The 18,724-nt window shown below is 39.1% G+C and overlaps 1 protein-coding gene across 1 annotated transcript in view; it reads right to left on the minus strand.

The window, feature by feature from the left end:
* Positions 1 to 18,724, minus strand: part of LOC131686888 (protein PTHB1) — a 51,470-nt gene that overhangs the window by 23,882 nt on the left and 8,864 nt on the right. The gene's annotated exons all lie outside the window — the stretch shown is intronic.

Here is an 18,724-nt window from a genome sequence, read left to right on the forward strand (position 1 = left end):
AATAAAATTATAACAAAGAATCTAACACAATAAAATAAACAAAAATAAGAAAGAAGTAGTAAAAAGTTCAATTCCTGACAAATCAAAAACACCTTAATACATAGTTAGTTTCTGAAGGTATATCGTTGAAATTGAAATCCACAAACACTACATTGAACTGACAATCATGAGGCGAATAGTATCTTAACCTAGGTTATAGCGCATTCCTATCCTAATCACCATCAACTCGAACAGTTAATTCAACGTTATTGGGAGTTAGAAGAAGCCAACTGGCACTCGGAAGATTTGGGCAGTTTGAAAGACGTTTGACATGCAAGTCGGAGCTGAAACAATACGATTCCTTTCTGGACATACGGCTCAACCACTTTAAGGTAACACCTAAACCCGAGTTGAGTAGCAGCTCAAATTTCTACAGAATTCTTGACGACAATAAGACATTCCAGAGGATCATTTGGCGAAGGATTTTACCGATCTACTAAAAACTACACTGAGAAGAAAGACGTGGTAGTGCTAACTACATAGTCATGGTAAAAACCACGTTTTCAATAAATAGTAAAATGTACCATAAATTATTACGAAACTACTAGATAATGGGTGAAAAAACTACATGATTCGAAGAAACCCGTATGGTACTTTTTACTGTTTTGTATATTTGATTTTACCTTGATCCCATGGTTGGAATAAATACCAATATTTTTAATTTCAATGTGCCTTTGTGGTCGAATTGTCCCAACTCTTTCGACTCCAATCAGTTTTACTATGAACATGGTAATAATAAAAGGAATTACCAGTGTTTTTTGACTGAACACTGTTCACTTTTGAAATTACTACAAGCGTGGTAATGTTAAAGTGGTGATAATGTATTTGCAAAATTTGCATCCACCATATTGTGAAAAAACTATTTTCTCTGCATTCATACAATTTTCCCCCTTCTTTTCGCTTGAAGTTTTTTGAAGATAAAGTCGAATAAAGTGAAGATAATTGATTGTCGACTGCGATACGGATGCGTATCCAGTCATTGGTAAGTAAAACATTAGTAAACTCTGAACCTAGCCCAAATGCCAAAAAAAAATTTAATATATTTCCCATCCTCTAGATATCAATAAAAATCCAGAGCTTTATGAAGCGATTTCATATTGTCAGAAACTGTAACAGTCTCCAGACAGAATTTATGTATGGAGGATAACCTGCTTATTTGTTTGTATTTTAAAAGAAATGTAAGGCTTTGAAACTGATGTGAACGTTGTAGGTAAGAAGTACTAATAATAACATTAAATTTAACAATTGAGATATGTAAAATTAAAAGAATTAATAAATCATGCCTTGATAGAATTAAAAGAAAAAAAACTTTTCTGATGTAACTAAAAGAAATTCCATATACTATTATTACTATAACATGGTAAACTTCAGTAGTAACTATAACCAGCTAGAACTTTTTAAAACAACCATACACATGGTAATTTTAACCATATAGTGTAATTAGAGGTATATAGTAAAAATTACTATTGTATTACCATGAAATAGTAATAAATACCATATCCTTATATCGGAATGGTTATGGTACAAATGACAGGAATCATATTCACGTTAAGCATGGTACATTATCTACCAAAATTCACTGGTGCACCCTTTTTAATTTAAACCCCCAATATAGTAATAATTACCATGATCTTCGTTTCAGTGTACATTCAGTCAATTACATAGGTCAGTTTTGAATCCTGCGAATGTAGTGTCGAGAGGTGTCTTCCCAAAAGAGCTGATGCACAATAACGTCTGGTTGCACGGCAGGGCCGGCGGAAAGCGTGGGTACCCACTGAGACGTCCAAAAATTTGTTTCAAAATCGTTCAACACGGGTCCAACAATGGACGTTCGTTGAACGGTTATTTGGACGTTGTCCAAATTGGTCCAACGAACGTCCGTCATTGGACGATTTTGAAACCAACCGTTCTTAGAGGGTAGTGTGGGTAGTACTACCCACTCGAAAATAACCGAGTGGGTAATTACCCACTCGAAATTTTGAACCATTTCAAAAAAATTAGATGCGCAATGCATGTATCTCGCAAAACACACATTTGAAAACATCGATGTACTACAATTCCATTTGCATAAACGAACCTGATTTAATGTGAATTTAATGTAAGCGTGTGTATTGCGAAAAGGGAAAAAATCCTTACTAATAGACCCCTCACCCTATGCTTTCTACCCACTCGGGCGTAAAGTGTTTCGCCGCCCCTGTTGTATGGTCCGTCGTTTTCGCGTACCACGATCTATCCAGAGTTTGTGTTTTCAGAGGCAATTGAGATACTAACTGTTAAGACAATTGCTCTTTCAAGTCAGTCGGTTGATTACTCAACCAACTTCCCAGTTCTGGAAAGGTACAGCGCGTTCAGCAAACTGCGAAGAGGGCATGGTGCAACGGCTACACTGTGGATATCAAGAAGGTACAAAGGTATGACATTCCTCAAGAAATGAACTAATATGTAGGAGATCTGCGCGTTCCTAAATCACATGTACGAATCTGGAATACTAAGTGTGTGCGGGAGTCTAGCGTTCGGACAGCGTCATCCGATTATAGTTCCATCAAAGCATCGTGGGACAAAGATTATCGTCAATGATTTCCACGAAACGTACCTGCACTTTGGACCCGCCGGTTTATAACATAAGTTTACAAAATAAAATAAATTTTGACCAGGTGGCGTGGAAGACGATTTGCGGACCCTTCGCAGACTGTGTGGCTGGCGACGCGCCCATGGACCGAGTGGAATGGAGGAATCTTTTGTATACGGCACAGGCCACTTCGGCCTTAATCTGTTAATAAATAAATAAATTACAAAATAAAAATAAAAATCTGAGCTTCAATATTCGAACACCATTTCTAATGTAAAATTGCGTGCTGAATCCAAAAATGAGATCCAAAAAATTTGCAGTAGAACAGTTTTCGAGTTACAGTGAAAAAATGAATTTCACCTTTAAGATTAAAAGTTGGTTCAGTAAAATCCAAATATCTTCGGTTGTAGTGCATCGATATGAAATATTATTATGTTGAATTAAAGGTAATTGGATGCGCTTTTGATTGTTGGAGCATTTTGTTTTAGTGCGACTACTGGTTCTGACGTCATTTACGAATCTATTGAACTTTTTCTTAATTTTTCGTCGTTTTTAAAGAAAAATTAGTGTGTGATCAATATTTTCGGCAAGATGAAGCAATCCTAAAAATTATATTTTTATGGGAAATTAAAACCTGCTAAAATCCAATAAATATAAGCACTTGTTAGTTTGAATCCGATGAAAATTGCGAAAGGTATTAAATTTTTTGTAAAATGCCAATTTTTGTGTTTCTCTGGGTCAACTTATTGAACCGTCTCGATTCCAATTTTTTCTAGGGCTTGTTTAATAATATATGAGGGACTCCCTGTCCGAATTCTGTTAAACAAGTAAATGGAATATTTTGAAAGAATTTAATGTGGGGTAATATTCGAACTCGTTTATCCAGATGATTAAAGACTTCTGATAACAATAATTTCAGGCTCAATGAAATTATAAATCATCGAATGATTGGTATGCCATACTGCGTGTAAGTGTATTACATAAAATAACACTCTTATGATACAAAATTCGTTTTAAACTAAACCCACACACGTTGTAAAATTCGTATTTTGAAACGCTAGATGCTCAATTGGATTTTGTACAATGTTAATACAAACTATACGAATCCGTAGAAATATGTGATACTACATACGTCAAGTATTATAACATTAATAATTTGTAAAACTTTTAATTTGTGTTCCTTCCTAGAACATCTGGCAGTTCGTGTTTTAGAACTATGTAGGACATCGAACAAGATTTATTTTAGGATTAAAATCTCAAAATCTGAACTTAACAATGATTAGAAGAACGTAGAATATTTTGTAATTGCACTTAGATGTTTTACGCAATATATTGTAGTATGTTGAAGTTTTGTGACCCAGTACAGTAAAATCGGTACATCATAGAAGCCAATATGAATCCAATACAATTTCAAATTATAAACTTCTAGACGTTTTAATAACGTAAAATAAATTGTTAGTAGAACAAAACGCGACGAAATAGGTGGATAAGTCATCATTCGTGAAGCTAGTGCCCGAATTTAGCATTTTGCACAGTCATAAGCTTCCGATGTGTGTATCAAGGTATTGTGGATCGTGCAGTTTACAATGTGTTTTGTATATATACGATTCTGTACATGTAAATATTATGCGTATTTTTTAATTCCGAATTTTTGATGACATTACTCCACTGAGGCTGAAATTATTGTTATCAGAAGTCCTGAATCATTTGGATTTGGAGTTCGAATATTACCCCACATTAAATTCTTTCAAAACTGTCTTCTTTTAACAGAATTCTGACAGAGTTCCTCATATATTATTAAACAAGCCCTAGAAAAATCGGAGACGGTTCAATAAGTTGACCCAGAGAAACACAAAAATTGCCATTTTACAAAAAAATGAATAACTTTCGCAATTTTCATCGGATTTAAACTAACAAGTGCTTATTTTCATTGGTTAATAACCAGGCAGGCTTCAATTACCCATAAAAATATAATTTTTGGGATTGCTTTATCTTGCCGAAAATATGTGGTGGTCAGCTCAGCTCAGCAGAACGACGAAAAATTAAGAAAAGGTTCAATAGATTCGTAAATGACGTCAGAACCAGTAGTCGCACTAAAACAAAATGCTCTAACGATCAAAAGTGCATTAAGTTACCTTTAATTCAACATTATAATACCTCATATCGATGCACTACAACCGTAGATGTTTAAATTTTACTGAACGTACTTTTAATTTTAAAGGTAAAACTAATTTTTTCACTGTAACTCGAAAACTGTTCTACTGTAAATTTCTTGGACCTCATTTTCGGATTCAGCACACGATTTTACATTGAAAATGACCACTAGCTTATTTAGTTCAGAAATGCTGTAAACTAGTGTAATCAGGGCTTCGATAGCGTTTTTTAATCGTGGATAGGCGAAATGTGATCTGATGCATCTGCATGTATTCGCTGAAAAATAGAAAGCGAAGCGAAAATAGATTCGTGTTTGCGGTTTACCAAGGAAATTTAGGCAGGAGCGGATCCAGAAAAAAAATCGGGAGTTATTCGAAATTTTTATTTTGGAATGAACATTGTACAATAGGTTATGCGTCAAAACCTCATTTAATGAAAATCAGTGGTGGTTTAATTTGGTTTGAAATGATTTTAAGTTTGAATCTAATATCAGATTGAAACTAATTCAAAATTTCTAAACAAAATGAAAACTTTCGGAGGGGGTCCGGACCCCCAAGACCCTCCCCCTAGATCCGCCATTGAATCTAGGAGAATCAAAATTAGTGGTTTGGATAAATGTACCAGAAAGGATTGGGAAAGAATCAAAAACTGTTAGTCAGTACACACCGCGAGTTTCTTCCGACTACGCTTGTGTTTTGGAACTCTTGTTGAATGTGTGTATTCCAATAATGCCACAGTAATGTACAATATGAATGTTAACTCTAGAACGTTGCACTGGGGTACAAATGTACCCCATGACATCTTTGGAGCTTTGTGAAGACGGAAATTCGGCCAAATAACCACAATTCAATTTAGAGTTCAAAGTAAGAGTAGGAAAAGGTGGTAAACCCAATAAGCTTTTGGCCTTCGTGGAAGCCGGAGTTAAAGTTGGCGTGGGGTACATTTGTACCCCAGTGTACGGTTGCCGTTAGTATTTTTAAATACTGGTTGTTTTACTACGTAAGTAACAATTAGTGTTATGTAATCGTTTTTAATCATTTATTCAATTAATTTAATTTAGTTTTGAAGTAGAAAAAAAAAATTGTTTTCATTGACGCTGATTTGGATTTTTTAATTTTTTATTTTTCATAGTTTTTAAAAATAATGGCTTGCAAGTATAATTTGCACACAGTAACTGCTGTAATGGTAGCGTTGCGTGTTACCAATGTATTACTGGTCAGAAATATTTTTTTTTTCATTTCAATTTCCACCACATTTCGTTGTATTTACCAAAACCAGATTTTTCGTTTTTCACTCTACCAAATAAATGCACTGTTTTAAAAATCTCGAAATTTTATTTTATACCGTTTCTAGACCATTCTTTCAACTTTTAGAATCATTTGATTTTTTTTTCAAAATCGTTGCAAGTTTGCAAAGTTATGGTAATCTTTGTGAAAAAAAAACCAAAACAACGTTTTTTTTAATTGAACAAATTTATGTATCATTGATTCAATAAATTTCGTATATTTACTTACATAGCTGCTTTGCAATTAAAAAACGAAGGAAATGATATACACTCTGGTTTTTTATGCGACTCAGCTGTTCGTTCGGTACGGAGATGCTGATAGTGTAACGGTGCTGCATAAAAGGGAGTATCGTTCATTGATTCTCCACTAATTTAAGCATTATTCATTTGTTTGTTGTTTTCCAGAAATGCTCATAGTTCTTGTCCAGTGTAATATGTATTTCCATGTAATTTTTTATGATTATAAGTCATCCTTAATATCTATAGAACTAGAGAAATATTTAGTTTTTTAAACATTTCACGCATTTGGATCGAACAATAGAAAAGAGGATTAAGTCTCCTCAGCCTCTTTTACAGTCGTTTGCTTGTATCAGCTGCAGACGTTGTATTGACTATTGATCGCGAAAACTTTTTTTGATTGTTTGTAAAGTGCTATCCAAATTTGTATTTGTATTTGTATTAAAAAGTCCAACTGACATTTTTTCTAAATGAACCAAACTAAATTAAGGTAAACTAAACATAATTAAAGTAGTGACAATACACGACGACGAAACTGCGAAGAATTCATGACGAAGTCGAAATTTTTAGCAAACTCGTTGAAGCGACGACTCATTGCTAAAATTAAGTTCTAAAAGACGACAACGGTCCTCGTACGGTGGCAAGTTTAACGGATCGTTCCACGGCAGTAACGCATATCGTAAGAATTTACGCAGGACTGCTTCGATCCTAAGGCTCCATGTGGCTTGATAAGGGCACCAAACGACATTTGCAAATTCCAACTGCGGGCGCACCAGTGAGCAGTAAAGAGCCTTGAAACACAGAGGATCTCGAAATTTGTTGATAATTTTGAAAATAAGTCCCAGCAATCGATTGGCTTAGTCGATGGTCGCTGAGACGTGATGAGTATACGTTAGCTTTTCATCAAGAATGACTCCTAGATCCTTCACGTGGTTAACGCGTTGTAGCTGAGTTCCTGCGATGTTACAGTTGAAGGTGTAACCCGTCAGGGTAACAATTTAGCACTGGGTGGAAATATACCTTTTTTTGCGTATACACTCCGTAGAGTGTATTGTTTACGTTAAAGTTATGCTCACCGCTGTTCGATACCGTTCACATTTAGTTTGTAAATTTTTATATAGTTTCGCGTTTGTGAACGGTTTTGTGTAATCAAATAGGTGTAGTAATTTTTGTTTTATGTTTGTATACAAGAAACATAGGGCTTAGATAGGCCACCGCTCTCCTCTTGCTGCAATAAGTGTGCTGGATATGCTACACATAGCGATGACAGATATGCGGCGGTACGGTTCTTTTGGTGTTGGTGTTTGTTTTTTCGTGTCGTGAGGAAGGCGGCCATCGTAATATAGTTAGAAAGTGACGAACCACGGCGAATAACAGACGTCCGTAATAAGTTTTTGTGGGACAGTTTCCGCCACTAGAGAAAAGTTTCAGTGCGCGCGTGCGACGGCAAACTAAGACCGTCGGAAAGTGTCGGCCCGTGGTTCGGGCACAGTGTATAGTGCGGTATTGGGTCGCCGGGAACGGGAAGCTAATCGCAAAGGAGCCACTCGCTTCCCCCGGCTAATTACAAAGGACCCAGTGACACCACGCCGCCCTCACTGTGGAGGATCAGCCGAACGAGCATAGCTCTCCTCCACAGTTAATCGCAAAGGAGGGCGAAGCAGGTAGGACAACGGATCCACCTGAGGTAGTTTACTGCTGTATCTACCTGGGCCATTCACGGGGAGTAAGTGGACCCGGCGATTAATCGCCCCGTCGCTAGGGAGATTCCAACAAAAGAGCCTTGCTCACCTCCCTGGCTAATTGTAAAGGACCGCTGCGATAGCAGCCAACGGTACCTGCGGGAGAACACGGCCGTCGGAGTCCCGGCCGGTCGGATAAACCTTCGCCTTCCGCCATCGCCGAAAGCTGATTAGTTTCACCGGCAGAGTGCAGCACAGAGGAGAGGAGAATAAAAGTCGGTAAATTTAGTTTATTAGTTTTTTGCTTTTTTTGTTTGTTATTATACGAAAATCCGAAATTCCGGTAGGAGCACCTAGGCCGCCCTGAAACGAAGGGTACGCCGGGCAAATAAGAACCCGAGTAGCGGGCAAACCCCTACTTACATTTGGTGCACAGCGCAAAACACACTGAAAAAAATATTTTCCTATTTTGGAAAATATTTTTTTCTTCCGGAGTGTGGGGTGCTTCTACTAAATCTAGAATTTTCGTAGAACAGTGGTGAGGTTTCTTCCGCAATATTGTACCGCGGTCGTATTATTTATTTATTTACATTTTTGGTATTATTTTTTTGATTTTTGCATTTTCCTTTTTTTGTCCGAATTTGTGGATTGCGTTGCTTGTGTTTGGTCTGCCGGACGAGTAGTTTGAGGGTTGTTGTCATTTATTCGGTTGCGGTGGCCAATTGTCTTGAATTCTCAATCCGATTTGAGACATTTTTGGAGCAGCTTGATTTCCTGAAATTTTAAGGGAATCGTTAGTGGGCGAAAAATTGAAATTAATACTGTGTCAGTAATTACATGCTTTGTGTCTTGGTGATTTCTTCCAATATAGCCCAAGTTATGATGGCGTTGGAGAAATTCAACCAAGCGTGTGTGTTCATGCGCGTCGATCATTTACATTTCGATGAGCTGGATTTTGAGTTGCTATCTCGAAGCATTTTTATCTCTCCTGATTCGGATCTTTCGGGTGTACAGCGGCAGCGGCGTCTTCGGGGAATTTTGTCGCATGAGCGGTCGTCTCGGAGGGAATTAGTTCGCAATTTCCGGGGTTACGTGGGTGAAGAAAAGGAGATCTGCCTTGGCAAATTACTAACAATCAAGGAAGATCTCCAGTACCGGTGCCCAAACAAGGAGATTTACCGAACACGGTTGCTTCATTTGGGGTCTAGGCTCCAGGTTATCCGAAATAGACCTTTCTTGCAAAAAAAAATTATATTGCCAAAAGCTTGGTTTTTTATCCGTGATTCGATATTGCATATTGGGGCGATGATTTGGGGCCTCTAACTATTGAAAAAATCAAATATACTTCGAACTGCCTATTTAACCCCATATGCTAATGACCTATCTTGCTTCGATTCCCCATATTTTCTCACCATTCAGAGTGGGGAAATGTGGCAAGGATGCCAGCTCTGTTAATATATCAGTAAAACTTAAAATTTTTCATATAAGTTGCAGATTCTTGCAGATTGCGGATATTTCACGGAAGAAAACCAGTTCAACTAGTCTTTAGCATTTTTTAATTATTTTAAATATCATCGCATCACTTTTCTGTGTCAAATATATTGCAGACTTTTCTGACAATCAGCAGACTTTTTCGATTTCTACTACTTTTTATCGATCTGGCATCCCTGATGCTAAAATAATTCATCCAAACCCTGTCAAATTGAAACAAGAAGTAGAAAAAGAAAGGTGTGATCATAATATTTTGTCGTATTTGATTGCTTTTGAGAACAGAGTATAACATCAATAAAATAAACTCATGCGGTAAACATCACAGTCTATAGAGAACAGTTCGACACAGATCTTTCATTAGGGCCTAAGTCGCAATGTACTCAAATGGAGAAAAATCAGTTTCAACATTCGGCAATGCTTTTCTAAATGTAGTTTTTATTGTAGGTATAAATTACTTTATGACCATGTTTTGTGGAAGCATCTTTGGTTAAACCTTATGGCAATATAACAAAGAATTTAATTCCTATGTGCTTTTAGTGGGTAGAAACTAAAAAAATGCTTACGCCCAATTTGCATCCCAGTCGTGATTTCGCCCTTCAGCAACCACCATTTGCGGAAGTGCTAAACTGTGTACATAATTTTCAGAAGGGCGCGGTAAATGGGCTAAACTGACTCCATCTTGCTGGATAGGGCTGGGTAAATGGGCGAGCTTGACAGTATACTTTTTAATAGGGCTCAGCAAATGGGCGCATAGAAACCCAATGTAAATGAAAGGGCGCGTGCATCTTTTCTTCGAATTACATGAAAATATCGAAATATTCGAATGTTTATGTGCAACAACTATCGAGTAGACATGATCATAGTAGATATTGCTTATCATTTATAAAATAGAACCGCCGTTTAAAGAATAATTTTGTGAATAACAACCGTACGCCCGGTTCTGTCAAAAAATGTAAGTTTAGCCTTTATATTCCATATGAGAAGAAGGGCCTAAGTCGAAATCTCGAAGAAAATGCATGTTTCGCCGTTTTGTTTTCTTTAATTATAAATCGAACTAAAAACCATTTTAACTAATTTACACCTCAATCTTGTAGTATTTTTGTCGCATAATGTCATAACAGCGAAAACGCAGTTTGTTTACATTTGCGATTTAAGCCCTAATGAAAGATCTATGTCGAGTTGCGTAAAGAGTGAAATCAAAAAAGCATACCTATCGAGCACAATTGGAACCCATCTCTGATACCTCTGCAGCAAAGTTGGATTCTAATTTTGCTCGATAGGTAGACTTTTTTCAGCTTCACTTTCTGCACGCTCTTTGCGTACCTTTATACTAGGGCCTTTAGTAAACATTTGTTTACATGGATTTATTCGATGAATGTGAGTGCGATGAATTCTCTGATATATTAAAAGGGCGAGATTAAACATTTTCATGCAATGTTCTATAACGAGACAGGGTACTACAAATCTGGACAAATCTGATTACGGCGTAAAAGCCAACTGTCAAAATTCTCTTTGAAATTAAATTCCGGACCAACTGTTCATAGCAGTTAATGAGAGAAAACTTTTGTCTTTTGTTTACTACCAACCTTTGTGATTGGCGAGTAATGGTTTGTCCAGAATTTCCGCTCAAAGTAAATTTTGACAGTTGGCTTTTACGTCGTAATCATAAGTTTGTCGAGAAATCATTATGCAGTCATATGATTCTAGTTGGACCAAAAAGCATCTGAACGTCAAAATCTCATGTCAAATTGACTTTGACAATCTATCTAACAATCTTTTCCACTACTAGTGTTTTCTTTGAAGAGTTTTTAACATTTTTCAGTCGTCCAACTAGCGAATTAAATTCGTTAGTTGGACATAGGCTGTAGCCCAACCAACGAATCACGACTGTATTTCCTTTCACTAATTTTCCTTATAGTTCGAAAAATGACAACCGCACTCAGGCGTAGAGAAATGTTTTCACCTTCTGTATACTACGCCTTGTCTTGTCCTGATAAATTCTCTCGAAGTGTAAACAAATAAAGTAAGACTCTGCTGCGTAAATTGGCCGTTGTCGGATTTAGTGCAAAGGCGCAGAGAATTGTTTGAGTTTGCCGTGGATAACTTTAAATAGTGAATCAAAGCTTTGTCGTTTCTCGGTGACACCGATCTAACTTACATTATTACCTACCAAGTCTCGGTGGCTACCGAAAGCGACGACGGAATGTGTGTTGCTCTATATCGGAGAGAGCATCCCGAAAAATGCCGCAAAAAAAAGGTTTCGAGACATTCGATACTTAATAAAGGAAAAATTAAGAAACAACAAAAAAATGATGTGTGAGAAGTTTTCTAGTAGGTGTTTGATTTTCTATCTTGAGAATGAGAACGCTCAACCGAATCTGAGAATGTACTGGCCGCGCATCGAAATGGAAACCGAAATTTGTTATTCCGCTTGCTGCTATTGCAAACGCTCCCGACAGACCTGAAATGTCAGAAACTGAAAAATTCGCTATTTGGAAACGAAGAAAAAAGCAGAAAAGAACTTTCAAACGAAAGGACTGAATTCTATATTTTGAATATTATGGCAATGAACGTTATCAAATAAATAGGCGTATTCTCAATTTTAATGAGTTTTGTTGTTACACTGTATTAAGTAATATAAGAGTTATAATCACCAAGCGGATTTGTTTTAGATTGGCTCGGAAAACTCCCTGACGAATGTTTCACCAAGGATGTGACGAACTAGCTTGGGATTATTGGTCACCGAAGGTTCTGCTTCAGATTGGTTTTGTTGTACCTCCTAAAATCTTCCTGATGTTTTATAATTGGTGCATTAATTTTGAATCTGATTGTTCAAAAAATCAAAATTATGAATCTAGCACACTTATTCAAGAGGTCCTAAGTTCAAGTGCCTCTGTTTACTTTCTCGTCAGTTCTAGACCTATTTCATGTATCACTTAATTCCGCATGCTAGTCGAAATCAACGTCTTTCAATATCTTTAATATATACTGAAACAATGTAAAAGTTTTATGATGACGCCGTGATAATCGATAGAGAATGTAAACAGAGGCTCATTTTCATTTAGGACCATTTAGACATGTTTGTCTAGAAGTGTGTAAAGGAATAATAACTAATTAACAAACTAATCTACCAGACAACGTACCCAAAGGAACTGTACATAGAAATGAAAATTTTGTGGGTATAAAATATAATTAGTTCAACAATGTATACATATCGAGGTTCGATATAGTGTACAGCAGTGATTCTCAACCTGAGGTCCGCGGACTCCTAGGGGCCGTTATGTCGATGTTGGGCGTCCGGATAGAAAAATATATTTTCCAAGTGCATATTGAAATTTGAAGTCTTGTTTCCCAACAAACTGAAAATAACATATTGATAGCATACGATGTTTATCCGTAGGGGTCCGCAGCAACCCAGGGTGATTTCTAAGGAGTCCGTGATACGAAAAAGGTTGAGAACCGCTGGTGTACAGTGTTTATTCAGGAACAGCGGTTCGGAATTCTGAATGGATTCCAGCTCAAATGCAAGAACCAATTCCAACTCAATCGGATTCATAATCGGTTGTTGCATTTGAACTGGAATCCATGCACTCAAAAAAATGTAAACGTTATGCCTATTGATTTTACACATAGATTTTTGCAATTAGCGGAGGCAGATAGACACTATTTGCTGGCACATAAACCTAATGTGTGTATTTACAGGAAATATTAATCTTATATTCACATTTCATAACTATAAGACACAAAAAACTCAATTCTATAACAATACGCACATATAACTTAGGTGTATGCATACATAGTTTATACAGTTGACACATAGAAGGTATGTGTGCGAGTGATAACATTAGCATTTCTTCTTCATATAGATTTTAAGTGGTTTGAAGCAAATAGAATTAACGTTTGGATTTTTTTTTCGGTGTACTGACTCCATTCAGAATTCCGAATAATATTCTGAATGGTTTGATTGAAAAATGGTTACAGGCTGCGTCCGATCTGGAAAGGTAAGAAATCGTGGCTTTAGGCAAAGCATTTGCCGGAATTACACCACTTGACATGTGAGCATTTGTGGAGGAGACAAATAGTTCCCGTTCTGCACGTCGCCGAATTATGGGAACTGATTAATCGCCCGCAAAATATTCAAAATAAAACTGAAAACCAGAAAAAATCAATAATTGAATACTGCACCGCGACGATATAGAAGGAAAAAATACAGTTTACATGGTATTAACATTTAAAAGCGATTCGAACCAAGTTTCTCGCATTGTGGTCAAATGAAAAATCCAAGTCCGTGTAAACAAGCTCTCTAAACTGTCAAAAAAGTGAGGTTAAGCATTTTCATGCATTGCTGTATTAAATTTGACAGTTGAAATACACTCAGTTTCATTGAATTCATTAATGAACGTTATAGCGCAATTCACCACTTCATTTGCAGTGTTGCCGATAACTTAATCTGAAATATGTTAAACAGTGCTGCCGAAACGAATATTTCGTGTCCCACCATTCTTGCATTGGTGAAAAAAATATTCAACATTCTTGCATTCTTTAATTTAAAAAAAAATCATAGCAAAATCAGGAAAAGTTTTAAAAATATCTTTTCAACGGATTTGTTCTTAAAAATGTGAACTCTTTTGATAAAAATTAAGAAAAATAGGGGTTAGGTCTGACAAGAAAGGTCTATTATGCGGCAGGGGAGGTCAACCAGGAAATTTCGGGGTTGCTGGAGGAAGTTCTAGCAGTTTATGCCAGTCATTTCAGTGACGAACAGGCAGCACTTCCTCCCGACAACCAAGAAGGGGAGGATGGAGAGATTTTGGGAGATTTGTTGAGTACAGACGTACCTGCGATTCCACAGGGATCCAATCCTTCCGATAACGAAGGATCTCTTTCTAAACAGCTCGTAGGAGACGACCTGTTGCGTGTCTTGTGCGAGATGAGGGACGAGATTCGACAATTGCGACAGCAATCCGACGATAATAGAGCCCTAGCGTCTCAGGGGTCTGATGCTTTTTTAAAAGCTACTGAAACGCTAATGGGTGAGATTGCTTCACTGACAACAATTTCGTCAGTTTTAGGAAAGACGGTTCAAGAAGTTGTCTCACTTCGTGAATCCGTCAGTGAACTTCGGGCACTAGTACATCAGAAGGAAAGTGCTCCCGAGATGGATCTGCAGACCGATCTGGAAGATTTGCGTTTGATGGACGTACCCGATTCATTTGATGAACCAGAGATTCCTCGCCCAACACTGGCGCCCAGTCCCGATCAATTTGTGTTGAAGCGAGGATTCTCGGGTCAACAAAATATATGTCCATCACTTCAAATCGAGAAACCGAAACAGAATATCGGATTCACAGCCCCGTACCAAACTCAGAACCAGCCTCACGTTCCTGAATGGACCGAACAGCGGGCGGGACCATCCTATCCGAACTTTTCAATATTTACCAACGCGGGAAACGGATCGATGGCAGCCCCAAGGAATTACTCGCGTAACCCGCAGCGCGTCGCTGATTGGAAAATTCGGAAGTATGCTGGAACTGATGAAGGAACGGGACTAAATGAATTCTTGGACACCGTAGCGAGTTACGCTGCGTGTGAGCAAATGTGCGAAGACGAACTTTTCAATTCTGCGATGCATTTGTTCACAGGCAATGCTTTGACCTGGTATCAGGCTATGCGTGCGCAAAACCGGTTGTTTAACTGGAACCATCTTGTATGCGAGCTCAAGGTAAATTTTGTACATCCTGAACTTGATGCTACGCTCAAGATGAAGGCTCTCCAGCGCCGGCAAATGCGTAACGAATCTTTTCAGGAATATTTCCTGGAAATGGAGAAAATATTTCGTGCTATCACGGTTCCAATGGCACCGAGCGAAAAACTCGACGTGCTCAAGCGGAACCTGAAAGCCGACTATAAACAAATGCTTATCCTCAGGCCAGTGAACACACTCTCAGAATTGATGAGTCTTGGTAAATCGATCGACGCCTCCAAGACGCCGATTTATCAGAAAGTTTTCGGTTCTTCTCGGGAAGCTGCTGCTTATTCTGATAACAAAACAAAATAATCAAAAAGGGAGGTGGACAGAATAACGGCAACGCAAAATCCAAAACGTTTTGGAGCAAGAATGCCAAACCGGCAGGTCTTGATTCAAACAAGCCTCCTGACAACCAGAAAAAGAAACAGCAAGGGAATTAGGATAGCAAGAATCTCGAAGGAAACAATCAAAAACCGATCGAAACACCGCAGAAACCTATGATGTGCCTAGAATATTTGGTGGAAAAGCATCGTCCTCCAGTGCTCGGCGTCTGCTACAATTGTGGAGACAAAGGACACGAATATGAGGAATGCCGAAAAACCAAGGCGGGTCTTCTGCATAGTGTGCGGATTTAAAGGTTTTGATGTTTCTCGTTGCCCTTACTACCTAAAGAACGGGATCAGAACCAACTGAAGTCGCAGTTGGCAGTATAACAGCGCTCCAAACAACAACTCATTATTAATCCCCAGATTTACGACAGTTTTCGACCGGCTCGTGATGAGGACTATGATAATTCGTTGTCTGTCGAAACCATCGTCCTTAACGACCCGTTCGATAACCGTCCATTTGCAATTGTCGCAGTGTACGGCAAATCCTTCAAAGCCATGCTCGACAGTAGTAGTAACGCCACGATTATGACTAAAAAGCTATACCGAAAGTTTTCGAAAAGTCCCTTAAAAAGTTTGGAACGACCATTCGAACTACGTTCTGCAAGTGGTCAATCCTTACCAATCATTGGACAAGCGTATCTCCCGTATACTTTTCAAAATTTGACAAAGGTCTTATGCACTCTTGTAGTAGAGCATTTGACCGTCAACTCCATTCTAGGTATGGACTTTTCGCGCATTTGGTATTTCTCCTGAGATACAAAACTGTGCTCTGTTGAACTCAGGTCAGGAATCAGAAGACGATGAAGTAGATGAAGTACCGCGTGAGTCGATACTAACTTCGGAACAGTTAGCGCGCGTAGAAGAAGTAAAGAAGTGTTTCCAGGCAGTAGAGCCCGGAAAGCTAAGCCCAACCTCATTCACAGAGCACAGGATTATCATCAAAGATGAATTCCAAGGTGCGGCACCCGTTTGCCGATATCCTTATCATATGAGCCCAAAGAAACTGTCTAAGGTCTGGGAAGAAGTTGACCGATGGCGGTCTATGGGAATTATCGAGGAGTCTGATTCGGATTGGTCGCTTAATATTGTGGCGGTCACGAAACCAGACGACTCAATTCGCCTTTGTCTAGACGCTAGGCCTCTCAATGAGCGTACTGTACGAGATGCATACCCTCTGCCCCACCCTGGGCGAATATTGGGCGGCTTACCCAAGGCGAAGTACCTGTCTACTATAGACTTGAAGGAAGCCTTTCTCCAGGTACCCCTGACCAAAGATAGTCGCAAATATACCGCTTTCAGTGTTCCCGGCAGGGGTATGTTCCAATTTACTCGCTACCATTTGGTCTGGTCAACAGCCCCGCTACTCTGGCGCGACTGATGGACAAGATTCTAGGACGTGGTAAATGGGAACCTTACGTTTTCGTCTACCTAGATGACATCATCGTCGTAAGCGAAACGTTCGAGCATCACATACAGTTGCTCAAAGCAGTGGCCGATTGTGTAGCAAGAGCCAACCTAACCATCAATTTGGAAAAATCCCGTTTTGGAGTCCCTGAACTAAAGTTTCTTGGTTATTTGTTGAATCGGGACGGACTCAAGGTCAATCCTGACAAAATTCAACCGATTCTCGACTACGAGAGACCGGTTACCGTTACGAAACTTCGTCGTTTCCTTGGTATGTGCGGTTATTACCGCCGCTTCATCGATCGGTTCAGTGAGGTCACTGCTCCCTTGACCGATCTGCTCAAAACGAAAACCAAGAGCTTAGTTTGGAACTCCAAGGCAGAACTCGCGTTCCTTAAAATCAAGGAACTTCTAGTCACTCTTCCAGTTTTAGTCCCACCAGACTTCTCCAAAGAATTCATTCTTCAGACAGACGCTAGTGACGTAGCAGTCGCTGCTGTTCTGGTGCAGGAGTATCCCGAAGGTGAGAAAGTAGTTGCTTACTTTTCGCACAAACAGACCACTCCCCAAATGAACTATCATGCAACTGAGAAGGAAGGTCTGGCGGTGATAATGGCGGTTGAACACTTTCGAGGTTACTTGGAAGGTTATCATTTTCGACTGGTCACTGATTCGTCAGCGATTACATGGATACTGAAGACTAAATGGAAAACCAGTTCACGTTTGAGTCGTTGGAGTTTAGAATTACAACTCTACGACATGTCTATTGAGCACCGGAAAGGCAAGGATAATGTCGTTCCTGATGCGTTATCCCGGGCCGTAGCAGCCGTTTCAGCTTTGTCCACCTCAGACTGGTACTGTTCCATAAAGTCCAAAGTTATCCAAAATCCTGACGACTATGCCGACTTCAAAGTAGAAAATGATCAACTTTTCAAGTATGTAAACTCGAAAGTTATTCCGTGCGACTCGCGGTTCAGTTGGAAACTCGTCCCAGCACCCGAGTTCCGTCAAGATTTGATCCAACGTACCCATGAAAAATTGCTTCACGTGGGATACAATAAAACGATCCACGAAGTGCAGTTGCGATATTACTGGCCTCGTATGGGATCGGAAGTACGAAAGTTTATTGGAGAATGTGGGACGTGCAAGGAAATCAAAGCTCCTTTCGTCCCAGTCCAGCCCGAAATGGGTCAGTCGCGTGCGACTAATGCACCATGGCGAATGGTTTCTGTGGACTATATTGGTCCTCTTCCAAAAAGCAAACGTGGCAATCAACACTTGCTTGTCGTCCTCGACGTCTTCAGCAAGTACGTCATGTTAACCCCCGTCCGCAAAATCGCTAGTACGTCACTCTGTACGATACTGCGCGAACAGTGGTTCAATCTCCATGGTAGCCCGGAAATTCTGCTGAGCGACAATGCCTCCACTTTCACCTCGAAGGAGTTCAGTCAATTCATAAAAGTAACCAACGTCAAACATTGGTTGAACTCCCGCTATCATTCGCAGGCTAACCCAGTGGAGCGAACAAATCGCTTGATAAACACCGCAATCCGGGCATATGCTCGAACCGAGCAGCGCAACTGGGATGTCCACATTACCGATGTGGAGCGCATCCTAAATACTACCGTTCATTCCTCCACTGGGTTTAGTCCTCATTTCATTATACACGGGTGTGAAATGGCATCTGCCGATGACTTCAGCAGGATTTCCGGTGAGGGTGACCTA

The sequence above is a fragment of the Topomyia yanbarensis genome, chromosome 3, assembly GCF_030247195.1.
Source record: "Topomyia yanbarensis strain Yona2022 chromosome 3, ASM3024719v1, whole genome shotgun sequence".
Taxonomy (NCBI): Eukaryota; Metazoa; Arthropoda; class Insecta; order Diptera; family Culicidae; genus Topomyia; species Topomyia yanbarensis.